An 18,954-nucleotide genomic window follows, 5' to 3' on the forward strand; every position below is an offset into this window, starting at 1 on the left:
TTTTTTTTCCATTTATAGGAGGGATGTCTTTAAAAGGAGTTAAGAGTTTAGTAGAATAGATAAACTAAAGAACATCTGTTTGTATATGCAGATAACTTCACAGTGACCTTAAAGATTCCTCTGGGACCTGGTTTAATCTGGCAAGGAATTTTTTTTTCACCCATTAAACACTGTAGGTAAAAATCTGCCTGAAAAAAAATCAGACACATTTTCTTTCCAGGTTGACATATTTTGCTGAAATTTCTTTAGTGCTTGGTTTCTTTATGTGTTTTAGGAATTTAGATTTTCATCACTGTACAAGGAGAAACAATGGAGGGTTTAAAGTGGAATGACCAGGTCTGATTATGTTTGCAAAAGGTCACTTGGGCTATTGCGGGAAAATGGATTTTAGGGAAGAGTAACAGCCTAAGTGAGGTTTTGTAAATAATGCACAAAGGTCAAGTCTTGGCTTGCCTCAAAACCCTCTGACTCAAGACTAAGGTTCGTCAGTGCTCAATCCCTTCCCCATCGTCCCTCCAGCACTGTCCCTTCCCTCTCCGCCCTCCCCAGACATTGGGAATTCCTGAGAACAGGGGTTTTGTTGTTTCTTTCATTGCTATAAGGGCCACTGCTTAACAGAGCTTCCCCTAATAGTGCTGATAATATTGGTTATTGAGTGAATGTTCTTGTTTGGCTTTAGGGAATAAATTTTAAAATTCTTGACTTGATATCCAAAGCCTATCTGGGGCAGTACAGACTCATTTTATCTTTTCGCCTAGGGCTCCGCTGTAGGCACACTGAAATTGTTTTTAATTTTCTCACAGTCTTCGAATTCCCTGTGACCTCTGCCTAGAAGGATCTTGACTTTCTCTTTTCTTGGCCCACTTCTTTTCAAACTTCAAGTTTTAGCTTTTGTCTGATTTCTTCAGGGAAGCCTTTCCTTGCAAGCTTTATAGAGTCCAATAACAAACGCCCAGTTTTTCAACTTCTTTGGGTTTATCACAAATAATTTTTATTTTATTTACAGTGAAAGCATTTACATTTTTTTCTAGACTTTATGGTTTAGAACAGTTTTAGATTTACAGAAAAATCGAGCAGATAGTACAGAGTTCCCATATACTTCCCCTCAAACATATAATTTCCTCTATTATAAACATCGTACATTAAAATGGCACATTTGTTTCAGTTAATAAACCTATATGAGTTTATTGCTTTAAATGCATTATTATGAACTAAAGCCCATAGTTAATAAGTCCATTCCAATTTCTTTAGTTTTCTATTGTCCTTTTTCTGTTCCAGGATCCTATCCAGGATGCCAATTTACATTTAATTGTCACGTCTCCTGAGGCTATGACAGTTTCTCAGACATTCCTTATTTTCGATGGGCTTGACAGCTTTGAGGAGTATTGGCCCGGTATGTTGTCAGATGTTATTTTAAGTAAACTTTTTATGATTTTATAATAGTAATTTAATTCTCTTTGTGCAATTAGCATTGGTCTTTCCCAATATACTATAATCTCCATAAAGTTTAGGGACATGACTGACTTACCCACAGCTGTATCTCCAGTGATGAACGCATAGCAGACTCTCAATATAAACTGCTGAATGAATAAATGATTTGCTTATGAAACAACAACTCATCCAGCAGGTATCAATGAAAATTCCCACTCTTAGGAATTGTTGTTGGGGCTAAGGATGGCCGTTTTAGTATATCAGTACAAATTCTATCCCCTCTTCTACTTGAATTTCGGATTCTTTCTTTCCATTAACTTTTCCACATCATTTACTTTACAGTATGTCTCTTTTTTCTCAACTTCTTTAACATTCATTTTGTTACCCGTATATGGTTTTGTTACTCACTAATGTTTACTGAGCATTGTAGAACATATCCAAAGGGCTATAAGAAAGAAAACCTCATTTTGAGAGGCTTACAACCTACTTGAAGAGACCGGACATGTATATAGAAATAAATAACACTAAAGAAAATATTGGATAAACTGGCAAATGAATGATATAAACCTGAAGTATTTACTAGGTCTCTGGAAACATAAAACTCAATGAGACTAAGAGAATAGGCTTTGAGGAAATCTAGAAACAAGGCTCAACCTTCTGAGTTCTAAGAGTACTTGTTCTGCTAATGGATATTCAGTTGTCCATTCTAGAGCCTGAAAATTGCTATAGCACCCCTTCCAAATAAAAGATATTATGTGTCAATGAAGTATTGTAGAAGGAATATGAACTTTGGAGTCAAAAATCCCAGCTCTGTCCATTATAAACTGTGTGCTCAAGAAAAAAGTGTATAAAGATTCTGATCTTTGTTAAGAAAAATAATCCAAAATGTAGAAATAAGGCAAAAAGAAGGTCGTGTATCTTTTCAATATTGTAATTGAGTTCTGTTTTAACAGGCCCGCCCAAGGATGATTTAATTCTCTAAGGAAAAAACTACTATTGCTATGCTATTTACTATTGATTAGGCCCAGACTCTTTGAAGTTAGATATTAACTTGTAGATTTTTGTCTGATAGGCAAATAATTCCTTTCAAGCAGAATAGATACCTCCAAATTGTTAGTCTTGTTGCCGTGTAGGACATTAACTAGTTTTATCTCTCAACTAGCAAATTTATTTCTGTATATCTTTCTAATCAGACTTTATAAATCTCTGTTCTTCAAATGGTCTTTGAACCAGTTTTACCATCTTCCAGTTCCCTCACTGATTAAGTTCAACAGGTCTTATAAACACACACACGCACGCACGCACGCACGCACACACACCCCACCCCTGTCTGGGAGTCAGATTTTAACTCTGGGCAAGTTACTAATAAATGTCATTTTCCTTTCCTCTTAGTCAGTGTCATATGGAAAAAGACCTTTTCATTGGCAAGAGATTTAGCCAGTTTCCACACCTTGTGGGGCTTATTTTTTCTGCTTATACCTTACAATCAAGTTTAGTTATGAATATGTGAGGTTTAAGATGTCCATGAAACGTGCCAGTGGAGATGTCAAAGAAGTTCTAAGCTTACACTTCTGGGAAGAGGCATGGACTGACAATATAAGTTTGCAAGTCATTAGCATCATCAAAAGGATATTTAAAGTCAGGATAAATTGGGAGGGGTGAAGGAGTGGGGAAAAGAATGAGAGAAGAAATAAAGACAGACAATTTGATAGAATATCAAACTGGAACTCTAATATTTAGAGATCCATGGAGGATGAAGGGCTAGCAAAGGAGAGGGAACAGAGATATTAAAGGAAAAAAAACGGTATAGTGTCATAGAAACCAGAGGGCTGATCTGGGTTCACTTGTGCTAAGAGGCAAGGTCAGATAAGGACTGGAAAGCATATACTAGATATGGCAACATAGAAGATAGTAGTGACAGAATAGACCACTTTGTGTGGAGTTTTGAAGACAGACGCTTAGCTGGATTCAAATGGGTCGAAGGGTAAATGGAAGATGATGATGTGGAGGCAAACTTAGGTAGAAAACATACCACAGATGTACCTGGGACTTCTGGAAGAGATTTAGACTCTACAAGCATTTATTATATTTCTAGAAGGATCCTGATGATACCAGTGAGAAATCCAACAAAATTGGATGCCTACTACGCACCATATGTGCTATGTTATAGAATTACTGAGAGTACTTGAAGAGGCTTCCACTCAAGTGAAATGTGGGTTCTAGAGCTGACTGACTTGGCTCAAATCCCACAGCCTTTACATTAACTAGCTCAATGAACTTGAGCAATTACTACAACTCCGAGACTCGGTTTCTTCATCTGTAAAATGGGGAGAAATAGTAGCTCCTAATTCATAAGGCTGTTACAGAGATAAAAAGTGTTTAGAATATGCCTGGCACATAGCAAGTGCTCACTAAATGTTAATTTCATTCTTATTTTTTTCCAAGGAGCTGGTTTAAATAAGAAAATTGTTAAAGAGACTTATAAATATAAGGTAAAGTGTCATGATTGAAGCATGCATATGGGTATGGGAGCCCTGAGGAGTTGGGCCCTAGTAAAGGCCCAGGAAAAATCCCCATTGAGGTGACTCTTGATCTGTCTGGACTACATGATTTTTTCTTATGATGACCTATGAGGATATACTACATATTACAAAAAAATCAATGTTTACAAAGCATCAGAGAACAGATGTTGCAGTTTGTTAAGGAAAACAGAAAGCTTCCTTAACGAATTTTGTGTTATATTCTGCAAAACTGTAAAGAATTTAGAGTTTGTAGCTTTGGAATCATATATATCTTGAGCAGAAACTGTATCTCTTATCCTCTGCTCGATGGAATCTCTCTTTCTTTTAAAAAAATTATCATTTTGTTTGATTTTTTTATTTTTCAATTACAGTTGACATCCAGTATTATATTAGTTTTAGGTGTACAGCATAGTGGTTAGACATTTATATAACTTACGAAATGATTCCCCCAATAAGCCTAGTACCCACCTGGTACTGTATATAGTATTTAAATATAATGGACTATATTCCTTATGCTGTACTTTACATCCCTGTGACTATTTTGTAATTGATATTTGTAATTCTTAATCCCTTCATCTTTTCCACCCAGGCTCCCAAACCCTCTCCCACCTGGCGACCATCAGTTTGCTCTCTGTATCTATAAGTTTGTTTCTGTTTTGTTTGCTTGTTTAGTTTTTAGATTCCCCATATAAGTGAGATCATATGGTATTTGTCTTTCTCTGTCTGAATTATTTCATTTAACGTAATACCCTCTAGGTCCATTCATGCTGTTGCAGATGGTAAGATTTCATTCTTTTTATTCTATTTTATTTATTTACTTATTTGTATTATGGTGGCATTGGTTAACAAAATCCAGTAAGTTTAAGGCACACTATTCATTCATTCATTCATTTATTTATTTATTTGGCAAGGCAACCCTTAGTTGACCTCACAGGTTGCAAGGACCTTGTCAGCTTACGATCCCTTATTTTTTTTATTTTTTATGCCTACAGCACCTGGTCTTTTTAGGTGGTCTCCCATCTGAGTATTAACCAGGCCCAACCCTGCTTAGCTTCCGAGATCAGATGGAATCGGGCTTGTTCAGGGTTACATGGCCATAGACAAGGTGTACAATTTAGCAGTAAGGCATATATATGTATCACATTGCATAAATTTCATTCTTTTTAACGGCCAAGTAATATTCCATCGTGTATATGTACCACCTCTTCTTTGTCCAATCATCTATTGATGGACACTTGGTCTCCTTTATTTTCTTATCTGTTCAGCCACCTTATGTATTTTGATTAGAACATTTAATTCATTTACATTAAAAATAATTATTGATAAGTATGTAGTATAGCCATTTTATTATTCATGTTTTTTATTTCATCCTCCTCTTCCTCCTCCTCATAATACTGGTTAGGTGGAGATGAACTCCTTTCTGTTTTTCTTGCCTGGAATTGTTGGAATTTCTTGATGTTAAATTGCACTTAATTGCCATGAAGAGGGGAGAGAGCTAGAGAGATAAAGACTTGCCTAGGGGTTCCTTGTTCTGTTATCTGACTACTTTCCCCAGTGGTGGGTTATGTATTGTTAATATCCACTCTGGGACCAAAGTTTACTGCTTATTTAGCAAGAAAGGAGTGATAGTAAACCAAGTCCCTCCTTCTTTAAAACACATCAGTGTTCTTCCATGGTAAAGCCCTCAACAAATCTTGTTTTAAAATAGTTTCTATTCATATGCTTTTTATTCTTTTTTAAAAAATTATTTTCATTCTTAAATGTCCTCTGTGGACATTTATGCAAAGTATTCCTTCATGGTTAATTTAGTCCCTGCTTTTGAATTCTGGTCCCACTGAGTTTTCAGAATTCTGTGACCTAAGGTCTTGTGTCACAGAATGTAGTCCTTGGACCAGCAACATTGTCAATCATCTGAGAGCTTGTGAAAAAATGCAGAATCTGAGGCCCAACCCAAACCTACTGAATCAGAAAAGCATTTTGATAAGCTGTCCATAAACATAAAATTTAAGAAGCATTGTTATAAAAAAGATAAAAGGAACTTAGGGAAACTTCAAAGATACAAGAGGTTTTTGCACCAAAATAGGACAAATTAAAACTAAATCTACCATGGAAATGGTTTCCAAAATCAGATTTACAAGTTCAAAATAAAATTTGTGACATTTGTGACATTAGTATATACATTCAAGTGACTTGCTACAGAGTTTCAGCTCCTTTTTAAGTATTCAACTTCTTTTCAGACAGCTGGAATTTCATATTGATAAGTATGACTTAGGTAGTGACAACGGAAAGAACATGTTCTTTATTTTAGACTCAGCTCTGGGACAAAGTCATTTCTAAGAACAAGGGTCAAATAGAAGAACTGAACTGGCTTCTCTTGCTATATCTTTTTTTTCCCCTCCCAGAGTCAATTGTAGCCACTTTAAAAACTCTTTTTCTAGTTCTAAAGAACTCATCTTATGTTATTTGTAGACATCCTAGCATTCTCTATGACAATATGTTCTATTCCACAAAAAGAATTTGATAATTTTTTTGTTATTATGAGAAACTACCTTTGCTTTCTGTGAAATTCTTGGCCTCACAGAATTTAATTAATTAAATTGAAAAAATGATTAAAAAATATTTTTTCGTTCCCCCAACCAACAAAAATTTTTTTTTTTTAACCACTCTACCTGCAACTCTATTTGTCAGGTTTGCAAGTACATTTAAATATTGTTTATAGGAAACAATCTGTCAATTTTAAATAATGTTAGGGCTGAGTTCAGAAAGACATTGAGAAGTTCATGCTGATGAGTGTAACTAATACTACTTTGGCATGTTGGAAATGTGATTAGTTATGGAAAGTGGAAACCCAAAGTACAACTTTATCCAGTAGAACTGGCATCTTTAGTTTACCTTACAGGGAAATGGCCAATAGTGGAAACCAGGAGAGCAAGGATCTGAAAAGGGAGCCTCTGGTCCTTGACTAGTTGTCAAGGTGTGATGGGCTGGGAACCAGGATACCTACTAAAATGTTAAAAAGTTCATAATGAGGTATTTTCAGTAGCCTTCAAATTTCACTTATTTCCCCCACATCAGGTGTATTAAACATGACTTTTTTCAACTTAGTTTAACTAATTTGTTCGACCAGACTATTTATGCCAGTCCCTGTGAAGCCCTGTCCTGGTGCCATTTACTGAGCACTCTGCCCCAAACAAGCCAGTGATCTTGAATTCCAACTCCTCTCTCTCAAAGTAGAAAGAACATGATTTTAGAGTCAAAAGATCAGAGTTTATACCCTAAGGAAGGCTCATTTTTCTCCTGTAAAGGGGACTGATAATCTCTCTTAAATGTGGAAGAATTAAGATAAATCTGTACAGCCCATGATCATTACCCAATAAACGTTAGTTCCGTTCTCTGGCACTGCCTACAATATCTCAGTCCTTCAAGAGAGGTTGCTGGGTGTGGAAGGTGGAAATGGTTTCTAGAAGACAGCCCCTGGGGCAATGCCATCTCCCTTACCAAGATCTCCTCTTTTCTCTACCTGTCCTCTAAATTCCCCATCTGCAGCCTTTGCACTATTAAGAATCACTTTGCCCAAAGCAGAAGAAGTTTAGAGATCCAGTGGAGATCTGAGATGGAACTGCTGCTCAAAACCATATGACAGTGGGCATAGAGTGTGGAAAGGAAAATCATATATTTCAATGTGAGCAAATCCTTGGAAGCGAGTTTAGCAGTGACGCCTTCAGCAGTGTATAGTTGCCTCTGACACCGCTGATACCACTGTTTCTGAGGCAATAGTCTCCATTGTGTGGGCAGCTTCCCAGGGTAATTGACAGCGACAGAGGTTAGGAAAGAGAAAAAGGCCACAGAACAGACATCAAAGGCAATTATCGCAAATTCCAGCTTGCTTTGAACGGAGGCAGTCACTCAGAATGTCATTTTGGAAATAAAGTCTCTAGACAGTTCAAAAATTTTGATAATCACCAAAGTAAAAATGAGACCCCAGAGCTTTCTATGAAAAGATGTTTTGACCAACAGCATACTAGCATCTGCTTCCTGGGGTTGAGTATTTCCTGGTTTGCAAATACACTCCTTCCCAGTACCTCAAAATCTGTTTGATTACATTTCCGAAGTAGTCACATCTGGTTTTCATTTCACAGTCAATTTATACACTCCTTCCTGCCAGCTTGCAGTAAATAGTTATGTAGCACCTACTACGAGCAAAGCATTGCTTCAGGTAATATGAAAATTTGACAATAGAGATAGTTATGGAATGCAAACCAGAAATCTCACACTAATTATCACCCCGTCAATTATTTTTGTTAGTATTGGCTCCAGGCCATCAGGAACAATTCCTCTCCACTTGGCCATAAAATCTGATAAAACTGATAAGTTATGATGGTCCTAGAGAATTAGGCTCCCCCTATTTTTCTTGTTTTTAATATTGGGAAATAGATCCAAATTCAAATGGTCTCTCTCTTTCTCTCTCCTTTTTTTTTTCTTAGTATTTTATATACTGATATGTTAGTGTATACATTTCTCAACTTTCTTTTTTTGATAATGTGTCCTTAAACCAAGGTCCTTATACTTCATTATTTTGCAACTCTCATTTTTTATTTAACAATATACTCCAAAGATCTTTTCATATCAATAAATATTCAAATGTGTATTATTTTCTTCATAATGCATATCACTAGCTAAAATTGAATATCCTATTATATTACTTATCTAACCTCTCTTTATTTCTGTTATCATGTTCTCCCACCTTAATGTAAGTTCCAGAATGCACAGAACTTGTCTGCTGTGTTCCCCATTTCTGAAACAACGACTGGCATGTAGTAGAAACTTCATATATATTTGTTAAATTAATGATTGAATGAATAACAAAAATATTTTTCTTTAAATGCTAAGACATAACTACTCTCTTATTAAATTTTTACTATTTTACCTTTCTGAACTTGTGGTTTACACCATTTAAAAATAACCATAGAAGGTACACTCTTAAAAGCATAAAAAAAATTTTTAAAAATATAAAAATTGTGGAAAAATTCTTTTAACATTTAGTGGGCATGGCTTACAGAAAGGTCTGAACTACTTCCAAATAGAAATTTGAAAAAGAGAATTTTATTTTGTCATATTATTTTTTTAATTTTTCAATTATAGTTGGCATTCAATAATATTTTAATTAGTTTCAGGTGTAGTGCATGGTGTTTAGACATTTATACAACTTACAAAGTGATCTCCCCAAGAAGTCTAGTGGTACCAACACCATACACAGTTATTACAATATTATTGACTATATTCCTTATGTTGTATTTTACATCCCTGTGACTATTTCGTAACTGCCAATTTGTAATTCTTAATCTCTTCACCTTTCCATCCAACCCCCAGTCCTTCTCCCACCTGGCAAACATCAGTTTGTTCTCTGTATCTATATGTTTCTTTCTGTTTTGTTGGTTTGTTCATTTCGTGTTTTAGATTCCACATGTAAGTGAGATCTTATGGTATTTGTCTTTATTTGTCTGACTTATTTCACTTACCATAATAGCTTCTGCGTCCATCCATGTTGTCACAAATTGTAAGATTTCATTATTTTTTATGGTCAAGTTATTTTCCATTGTATATATGTACCACCTTTTCTTTACTTAATTGTCTATTGATGGACAGGCACTTAGGTTGCTCCTATATCTTAGCTTTATAAAAAACGTTCCAATGAACCTGGGGTGCATGTATTTTTTCAAGTTAGTCTTTTGGATTTCTTCGGATAAATACCCAGAAGTGGAATTGCTGGATCAGAACGTAGTCCTATTTTTAATTTTTTGAGGAACCTCTATACTGTTTTCCATAGTGGCTGTATTAATTTGCAATCCCACCAACAATGCATGTGAGTTCCCTTTTCTCCACATCCTCACTAACACTCGTTGTTTCTTGATTTATTGATGAGATTTTAAATAAGTTGTTTTAAATTTTACCATGACTGAAATTCAAGGAACATCGAACACTTGAAATGGCCAGAAAAATTACTGGATCAACTATGGACAGATGAAAAAATTTAAATATAGTTATATGCTCCATTATATATTCACTTGCTTCTACTGACAGCTTGCCTGAGAACATGAACTCCTTTATGCCTGGCTCACACTCGTTCTTTGAATACAGATATTGTTGAAACATGGAACTTACAGACGGCAAGAAGCTGAAGTTGTTGCTTCTTGAAAATGTCTTATAGATCGCTCTAAATGAGAAACAAAGAACGGTATTCTTCCTTTGTTCCGTGCATTGGAACAAACAAAACTCAGAGTAACATGGAAAATTCAGAGGGAAAATCAGACTCAGCCATAAGAACTCTGGATTATTCTGTGTTTGCTGATCATCATTAAAGATTATCTGTGTATGGCTCCACAAAATCAAACAAAACAAAAGAAAAAAGAAAAATGTCCTTCAGAGATAAGGAATTTTCCCTTTTCATTAACAAATGTTTACTGTGGGCATTCACAAGGCGATTAGGGAATTAAAAAATGTCCATGACAGATTGCTGCCATGGGCCCCTGTCTTTACAATTTTATGGAAGATAAATCTAGAAGCGAGGCCCAATATAAATTAAAATGTGAGGCCCCTTGTTAAAATATTTTTTCAGAATTTCAAGACAGAGACAACAGAGCACCGAATCAAGCAAAGGGTCTTTCTAATTTTGGGGCCCTGTGTGACTGCACAGGTTGCACACCCATGAAGCTGTCCCTGAAGAAAATGACACACCATTAAGACAAAATAGAATGAAATAAATGCTAGAGAAGTGCACAAAGTGCCGAGGAAATAAAAAAGGAAGAAGCCTTTAGGCATTCATGTTCCAGAAAAGGAGCCAAATATACACCTCTCCATGGGCAGTGGTTGTGGGGCTGAAGAGGGTAGGGAGATGACACAGGGGGATTTTCTTGTTTGGTCTCTGTACTTCAATATTGTTTGAATCTTTTACAATGAGTTTATATTTATGTATTTGTAATTATAATAAATGACTTACCAAAGAACTTAGGCTACAGCCTGCCGTTTCTTAATGCTTATCTCAGGAGTCAGGAGGAAGACAAATCTTTGGTATTCTCTATTTCTGTGCTAAGTCAAAACTTAGTGGCTTAAAACAACAGTAAACACTAACTATTTCAGGAATTTGGGAGCACCTTACCTGGGTGCTTCTGGCTTTGGGTATCTCACGAAGTTGCAGTCAAGACGTCACCTGAAAGCTCAAAGGGGCTAATAGATCCACTTAGAAGATGGCCCACTCATATGACAGGCCCATGTCGTGCTGGCTGTTGGCAGAGGCCTTGCTGCCTCATCATGTGTACCTCTCCATAAGACTCAAATGTCCTTATGACACGGCAACCGACTTCCCCAGAGCAAGTGACTCAAGAGTACAAGCCAAAAGCTGCAATGTCTTATGTGACTTAGACCAGGAATTATCAAGCTACCAGTTACCAATAAACCCAGACTACTACACTCATTCATTTACTTATTGATTGCTTTCATGCTACAGTGACAGAATGACTAATTACAATAGAAACCATCTAGCCTGAAAGCTTAAAATATTTACTATCAGGCCTTTTACAAAAAAAGTTTGCCAGCCCCTATTCTAGCCTTGGAAGTCTCACACCATTACTTCCACGGTGCTCAATTGGTTACAGAGACAAAACCTGATATAATGTAGGAGGAGACTGCACAGAGTATAAATGTCAGGAGGCAGAGATTATTGGGGACCTTCTTGAGGGCTGGCTGCCACACACTTCCTCTCCAAGGGGCTCTCTAATGTCTCTAGCACTTGCCACTTCATATGATAAATATCTGTCTATGGGTCAGCTTTCTCCACTTCAACACTAAAGCACCCAGAGGCCTGGGTTGCACACTGTTCCATCTTTAGGCCTTGGTGCTAGTGTAGCAGCTATAAGCATAATAGTAGCAAGAGTGTGATAACGTTTGTGGACTGCATGCATGTAAACCGGGAGTGGCAGGAAAGTTCGATTTCACTGGGCAGGGAGCATTTGAACAGATCCTAAAGGAGAGGTTCGATTTGATTAAGTAGACAGAACAAGATAAAAGAAGGGAAGGCAGATAAATAAAATAAAGAAAAACCATTAAACAGAAGCAACATTACAACTGTTGATTATTTGCTGATGAATTATTATAATCTACTCTTCTTAAAAGCTTGTGTACTAGTCAGGATCCTTTTGGCTGCAAATGGCAGAGGCCCAGCTGGAGTCAAGGAAAAGCAGAGGTGCAAATGGGTGTCAGGGCTGTCCTAGAACCAGACTATAATGTCACAGGAATCCTTTTCTCCATATTTCTCCTGATCCTCTGCCTGTATGTGGGCTACATGGCTTGCAGTAGCCCCCAGGAAAGACTCTTTTTCTCTAATGCTTAATAAAAAATCTTTAGAAAAGGATTATGACTGGTCCAGTTGAGTCACAGGCCCGGTCCTGTGATGGTGGTTAAGAGTTAGCAGAGGATGGGGTGCTTAAATTAGAGGTACCCACAAGAACCCCTGACTTAAGTCAGAGTACTACTTCTTCCTTCAAAGAAGCAAGATGCTGTCACTAATGGAAGAGAGTAGTACTGGGTGGACAAAAGTAGTTTCTACTCTACCAGTGGCTTCCATATCTTTTTGACTTTGATGCCCTGAAAGAAAAGGCATTTTAACATTAGGACCCACTACAGGTATACAGTATGTTGAGTTCCCGGAAAGTAGATTCTAGTTGGAGAATTGCATGCTGCCTGTTTATTAGGGAGTGCTCTAGGGTATGCACCTATGAAAGAACAAGGGACTCAAGGCCAAGCAGAGGGAGAAGTTGACAGTGAAGCTCTTACAACCTAGGTGAAGCTTTAGTTGATTCCACAGAGAGTTCTGAAGTTGGCTCATCAATGGTGTCCCAAATTGTGGCAAGTGTAGGATGACCAACCATTCCAGTTTGTCCAAGACTGAAAAGGCATTTCACAAAAGAAGAGATTCAAATAGCCAATAAATGTATGAAAAGGTCCTCAAGTTCAATAGTCATCAGGAAAATACAAATTTGAACCACAAGGCAATACTACTGTGTACCAAGCCAAATGGCTAAAATGAGAAAAACAAGGCCAATTGTTAGGATAGAGAGCAACTGGGACTTTGATACAGTATTTATGGGAGTCTAAATCAGCACAAGCTAAAAAACACTGTTTAGCATCGTCTACCGAAGCTCTGCACACATATACACTTTGACCCAGCAATTGCACTCCAAGCAATTGCACACCCAACAGAAATGTACATATGGTTACAATAAATGCCCAAGAATAGTCATAGCAGCTGGGCAGATTGTATTTCCCAAAGATGGCTTCTGCAATGTCTCTTGTCTCATACGCTTTCCTATAATGTTACCTAGAAACTCCTCACTAGGAGAAGTAGGTTCTGAGTGTCCTCTCTTTGAATCAAGAAGGCTTATGACTCATTGTACCAAATAAAATGCTGTGGAAGTGATGCTATGTGACTTTCAAAGTTAAGTCAATGGAGGGTAGCAGAATATACCGGCCCAAAAGATGCCATTTTGACATTAGGATTCATTTAAGCTGAAAGCAATTGAGGAAAAGGCAGATGTGATAAAAGCTCTCTATCTTCTGTCTACTTGCCTCAATGCAGGACATAAATTTGTAAAGGTGCCCCCAACTCCTCTCTCTCAAGAAGGAGGGAAGTTAATCACCAGAGACAACTCTAGACCTTATCAGCCAGCCCCAGCCCAGAGATGGCACTAGAGGAATCTGCATAACAAACCTCACTAACATTAACCCTTATCTCCCATTAGTTCCCCCATATAGTTACCTTCCCACAATTTGCTGTGCTAAAAACTTGAAGTCCTTTTTATTTGTCTTGTCACTTCTCTAAAAATGTATAGTTCTTTTGTTAAGAAGCTGTTTAAGTCCAAGTTCTAACAACTTCAGTTATCCATCACCGTGTTCTCATGTGTATGTGCGATGCACATGTTAATAAACTTCTGTTCCTTTTTCTCTTGCTTATCTTTCTTTTGTCAGTCTAATTTACAGGGCCCCAGCCAATGAACCTAAGATGGGTGGAGGAAAAACAGTTTTTCCTCTCTACATAGAGAAAGCCATGAAGCTTCTACCTAGCTCCTGGAGACACTCATGCTTGGAGTTCTGAGCCACCATGTAGGAAGGCCAACTACCCTGAGACCACCATACTGTTAAGAAGCCAAACTACCAGAGATCCCACATATAGGTGACCCAATTGGTAGCACTTAAGAGTCCTCTCAGCCCGGGTGCCAGACATGTGCTGGCATCACCATCAACTCACCCCGATCATTGAGTCTTTTTAGCAGAGGCCCCAGACCTGAGACCTCATTAGAGCAGAGATAAGCCACCTCCACAGTGCCCTTTCCAAATTCCTGACTTGTGAAATCTGTGAGCATGATAAAGGGTTGTTCTTTTACATCGCTATTGGTAATGGCCAAAAATTAAAAACAACCCAAATGTCCATTAATAGTAGAATGGATAAATTGCAGCATATTCATATAAAGGAATATTCTATGGCAATAGGAATCATCGACACACGCAACAACTCGAATGTATTCCACAAATGTCATGCTGAGCAAAAGAAGCCAAATACAAAAGAATAGCTGCATGTTTTTCTCTTGTTAATCTGTTTTTTGTCAGTCTAATTTACAGGGCCCCAGCCAATGAACCTAAGATGGGTGGAGGAAAAACAGTTTTTCCTCTCTACATAGAGAAAGCCATGAAGCTTCTACCTTGCTCCTGGAGACACTCATGCTTGGAGCTCTGAGCCACCATGTAGGAAGGCCAACTACCCTGAGACCACCATACTGTTAAGAAGCCAAACTACCAGAGATCCCACATATAGGTGACCCAATTGGTAGCACTTAAGAGTCCTCTCAGCCCGGGTGCCAGACATGTGCTGGCGTCACCATCAACTCACCCCGATCATTGAGTCTTTTTAGCAGAGGCCCCAGACCTGAGACCTCATTAGAGCAGAGATAAGCCACCTCCACAGTGCCCTTTCCAAATTCCTGACTTGTGAAATCTGTGAGCATGATAAAGGGTTGTTCTTTTACATCGCTATTGGTAATGGCCAAAAATTAAAAACAACCCAAATGTCCATTAATAGTAGAATGGATAAATTGCAGCATATTCATATAAAGGAATATTCTATGGCAATAGGAATCATCGACACACGCAACAACTCGAATGTATTCCACAAATGTCATGCTGAGCAAAAGAAGCCAAATACAAAAGAATACATACCATATGATTTTATTTATGTGAAATTCCAAAAGGGCAAAACTTATCTCTAGTGCTGGAAATCAAGCTCGTGTTAGAGAGGTCGCGACTGGGAGGGCGTAGGAGTTGTTTTCCTGAGATGCTAGCAGTGTTCTGTTTTTTCACGTCAGGCCGGTTCCACGGGTGTGTTCATTCCGTAAAAGTTTATTGAGCTGTATACTTTTGATGTGTGTATTTTTCTGCTTTTAAGTTATACTTCAATAAAGATTTTAAAACATGCTGGCCATGACTCACAGATTGATTTCCCAACTCACCAAGAGATCATGACTCATAGCTCTATGTGAATGGTGCCCCATCGAGCTGGACAGCACAGTGGCCAGCAGTGATCTCGCCTCAGACAGCCAGATGATTATCCCAGGTCGGTTGCTCAGGAATGAGCGTCTCTAACACAAAGCCTCCTGCCTTCCGGAGCCAACTTCCTGATGCCCCACCTACAAAAGTTATGGAAAGACTATCCTTTCCCTTCAAATCAGTATTGAATTGGTGTATGACCCTAAAAGAAGGCAGAAATAGATTGCTTTTTTTAATTTAAAAAACTCAGACTTGGGTATTTGATAGGCATGGGCTCTGAATGGCATGCAGCAGGTTAATTTAACTTCAATAAAAATGTTTCTTTACCACCTACTCTGTACTAGCATTTTATGTGTAAGATCTCATGTATCATTAGAACAAGTCTATACAGTAACTTAGTTCCTAGAACTGTCACCATTTTAGAGATGAGAAAATTAAGGACTGGAGGAGTTAAGGAGTTCCCGGTTAGGTTCATTTAGATAGTGTTTATAAGTGTCTAAGAATAGAGCCTGACATACTACTATATTTGTTGAATTGCCTGAATACATGGGCAAACTTCAAATGGAAGGACTGACAAGTATGGAACTAGTCATCCAAAAGTGGAAGGAAGAACTTATTGATGATGCTAAAGATTCCTGGCCAAGAGCAAAATTAGGTAAGGAATACATAAATCTGGAGTTTGAGTTTCATCTCTCTCTCTTTGACTCATCTTTGACTAAGGTGAGTCATTTCTGTACTATTAGGTTTTTTTTCTCTCCTACAGATCATTGCTTTCAGAGAAATGATTGTTAAGAGTTCTTTATCTGTTCAGATCTTCGTATGATTAACTTCTTTGTATCCTTCAGATCTCTGGTCAAATTCCACCTCCTCAGAAAGCCCTTTCCTAAAACACTTGTCCGAAAGATACCCCCTGTCACTCTCTGACTCCTTTTATTCCTTTTTAGTTTTCTTTTAAGCAATTATCAGTACTTGAAACCATATTGTTTATTTGTTTATTGTCTGTTGCCTCCAAAGATTTATGTGCTTTGTTCCAACATCTCCAGTGCTTAGAGTAGTGTCTAGAAGGAATATGTTATTATTAGTCTCAGGGAAGGAAGGAAGAAGGAAGGAAATAGAGGAGGGAGGAGGAGGGGAGGGAAGAAAGGGAGTTGTATAAAGATATTTAAGAATTTTGAGATGTTTAAGACTATTTTGGTAATAGCTGCTATAAGAGGTAAACCCTCCAAAATATCAGTAGCTTAATACAAAAAAGCTTATTTCTCACTCACAAAATAGTCTAATGCAGATGTTCCTGGTAGGGCAGTTCTCCTCTAAGTAGTTCAGGGATCCAGGCTCCTTCCATATAAAAGTGTGGCTCCCAACGCTGCCCTGGGAGTCATCTCCTTTCCTGTCAGTTGGGAGGAATCCAGGGCATGAAGGATGATGAATGAGAGTTTTAATGGGCCAAGCCTGGAAGTGGTATATAACACTTTGACCACATTCCACTCGGTATACTAAGTGCAAGGTTGGGAAATATAGTCTACCTGCATGTCTAGGAAGAGAAGGAAACAATTTTGATGAAAGGCTAGCCAGTCTCTGGTTAAATAAGTTGGTCCCTGCGAAATATCTATACATAAATATTTTAGAGTAAAATAATTCATTACTGTATATTTGTATTTATAAAATCTGGAAACCATTAGTTTCAGAGAATTTTCAGAGTCTCCATCTATGATAAAACCATTCCCTATTCTTGAGAGCTGCCTTTTTATATGCTCTGGGGAGAGGAAAGAAAGGAGATATTTTCACTTGATTTTTGTAAAAATTCTATTTGTATCTAAATTGCTTTACAAGGGTGTGTAATATTTAAATATAAACTATAGTTTTTAACTTGATTATAAACCTGCCAGAGTTGCCCCCAAGGGTGTGGATTTTCTAACAGTGTGGATGTCAAACACTGCAAAATACATTTCTGAGAGTTTGAAATCTTACCACCAGAGAAAAATGAATATATTTTTAAAAATTTCCAACTTCTAATTTAGGCATAGGTGAAGCTTGGTGTTTCTATTCAGATTGCCCACCCAGGTCGGAAATGGAGCAGGTCAAAATTCTTGTGCTGATCAGATTGCATTACCACCATGCTTCTTGTCTAGTTTAATATTGGTCAAGACTATAAGCTCTGGAAGAATGAGTTTTAGGCCACTGGTGAAAGGGTGATAACAGGAAAGATGCTAACATTTATTGAGGCTTATTCATCAAGACCGTGTCCATACACTTGACTTCCTTTAATACTCACAATGACACCATCAGGAACGTAGTGTGACCCCAGTTTTATTGGTCAAAACTCTTTGTCTCTGGGAGGCTAACTTACCTGCCATTTGGAGCCAGCAAGGGACAAAGCTTGGGTGTGAGCTGAGGTGCTCCAAAGCCCACACTCTTGACCAGACCAGACTGGGAAAGAGAATGAAAACAAAGAACTTGAGAAATGCACTGGAGACCAACACTAAGGAGTTTGGTTCCTTGAAATGCGATTACTCAGTCTTCTCATTCCTAAGAAATCCCTGGAGATGATTAATTTCTTTGTAACTCTGCTAGCCACTAGCACTGTAGAAAGACTGAAGTCACTCGTATGGTTATAGCTTCAGATCCCAGCACCAGCTCTCTGATGTTTCTAGCTCCTTATTGAAATCACCTTGCAAGGAGTTTTTCCAAACCAGCTGTCTGTGGGAGTAATCAAGTTCCAACCCCGATTCTGACTAGGAAGGTTTGGTCGCCCTGATCATGCCTCCATGGGAAAAAATGAAACTGACAGATTAAGGGAGCAATTCCAAGAATAATTTTGGCACTTGATTTAAGACTGGAAAATAATTTTCCCTTCTTGTTTGGGCAAGGAAAATGTCTCAAGGACAAGAAAAGCCTGCAGGAGAGGCCAGCTGAGAGCCCTTTTTCCTCTTCCCCTCTGCCAGGGCTTATGTCTGTACAACAACTGAACTATTTGCCACCTTCCTGAGTTTGTACTCAGTTGTTTATAGCAGACTGGGAAATATGTGCATTATTAAAATAAAAATATAAGCCAAATAGCAAGACTTCTGAGTGGGAGAAACAACAGCCTTTACAAGAATTTAAAATTCCAGCCTCATCATGAGGTAAGTTTTTTGAACCCTAAGAATTATATTTCGCAATATCGAATGCATCATTTCTGGAAAAGCTTCTTCTTTAGAATCTTCTTGGTTAATACTGTTTTCAAATTTCTTTTCTCACAGTCATTTCATACGGTACAAAGGAGATAAAGGACAATTGTGCTAAAATGCATTCCCTATAAATCGTCATAGTCTCTGTGGAATCTTGATGAAGGGTACATTGGCAACATTTATCAAAATTACAAAATTACAAAATTACAAACTTTTTGACTGAAAAATTTCACATCCAGGAA

At 37.8% G+C, this 18,954-nt stretch overlaps 1 pseudogene; it reads right to left on the reverse strand.

Annotated features, from left to right (window-relative positions):
* Positions 1–4,936: 4,936 nt before the first annotated feature.
* LOC111741400 lies at positions 4,937–5,055 on the reverse strand (annotated as a pseudogene).
* Between the last annotated feature and the right edge of the window lie 13,899 nt (positions 5,056–18,954).

The sequence above is a fragment of the Pteropus vampyrus genome, unplaced genomic scaffold (assembly GCF_000151845.1).
Source record: "Pteropus vampyrus isolate Shadow unplaced genomic scaffold, Pvam_2.0 Scaffold77, whole genome shotgun sequence".
In the NCBI taxonomy this organism is placed as follows: Eukaryota; Metazoa; Chordata; class Mammalia; order Chiroptera; family Pteropodidae; genus Pteropus; species Pteropus vampyrus.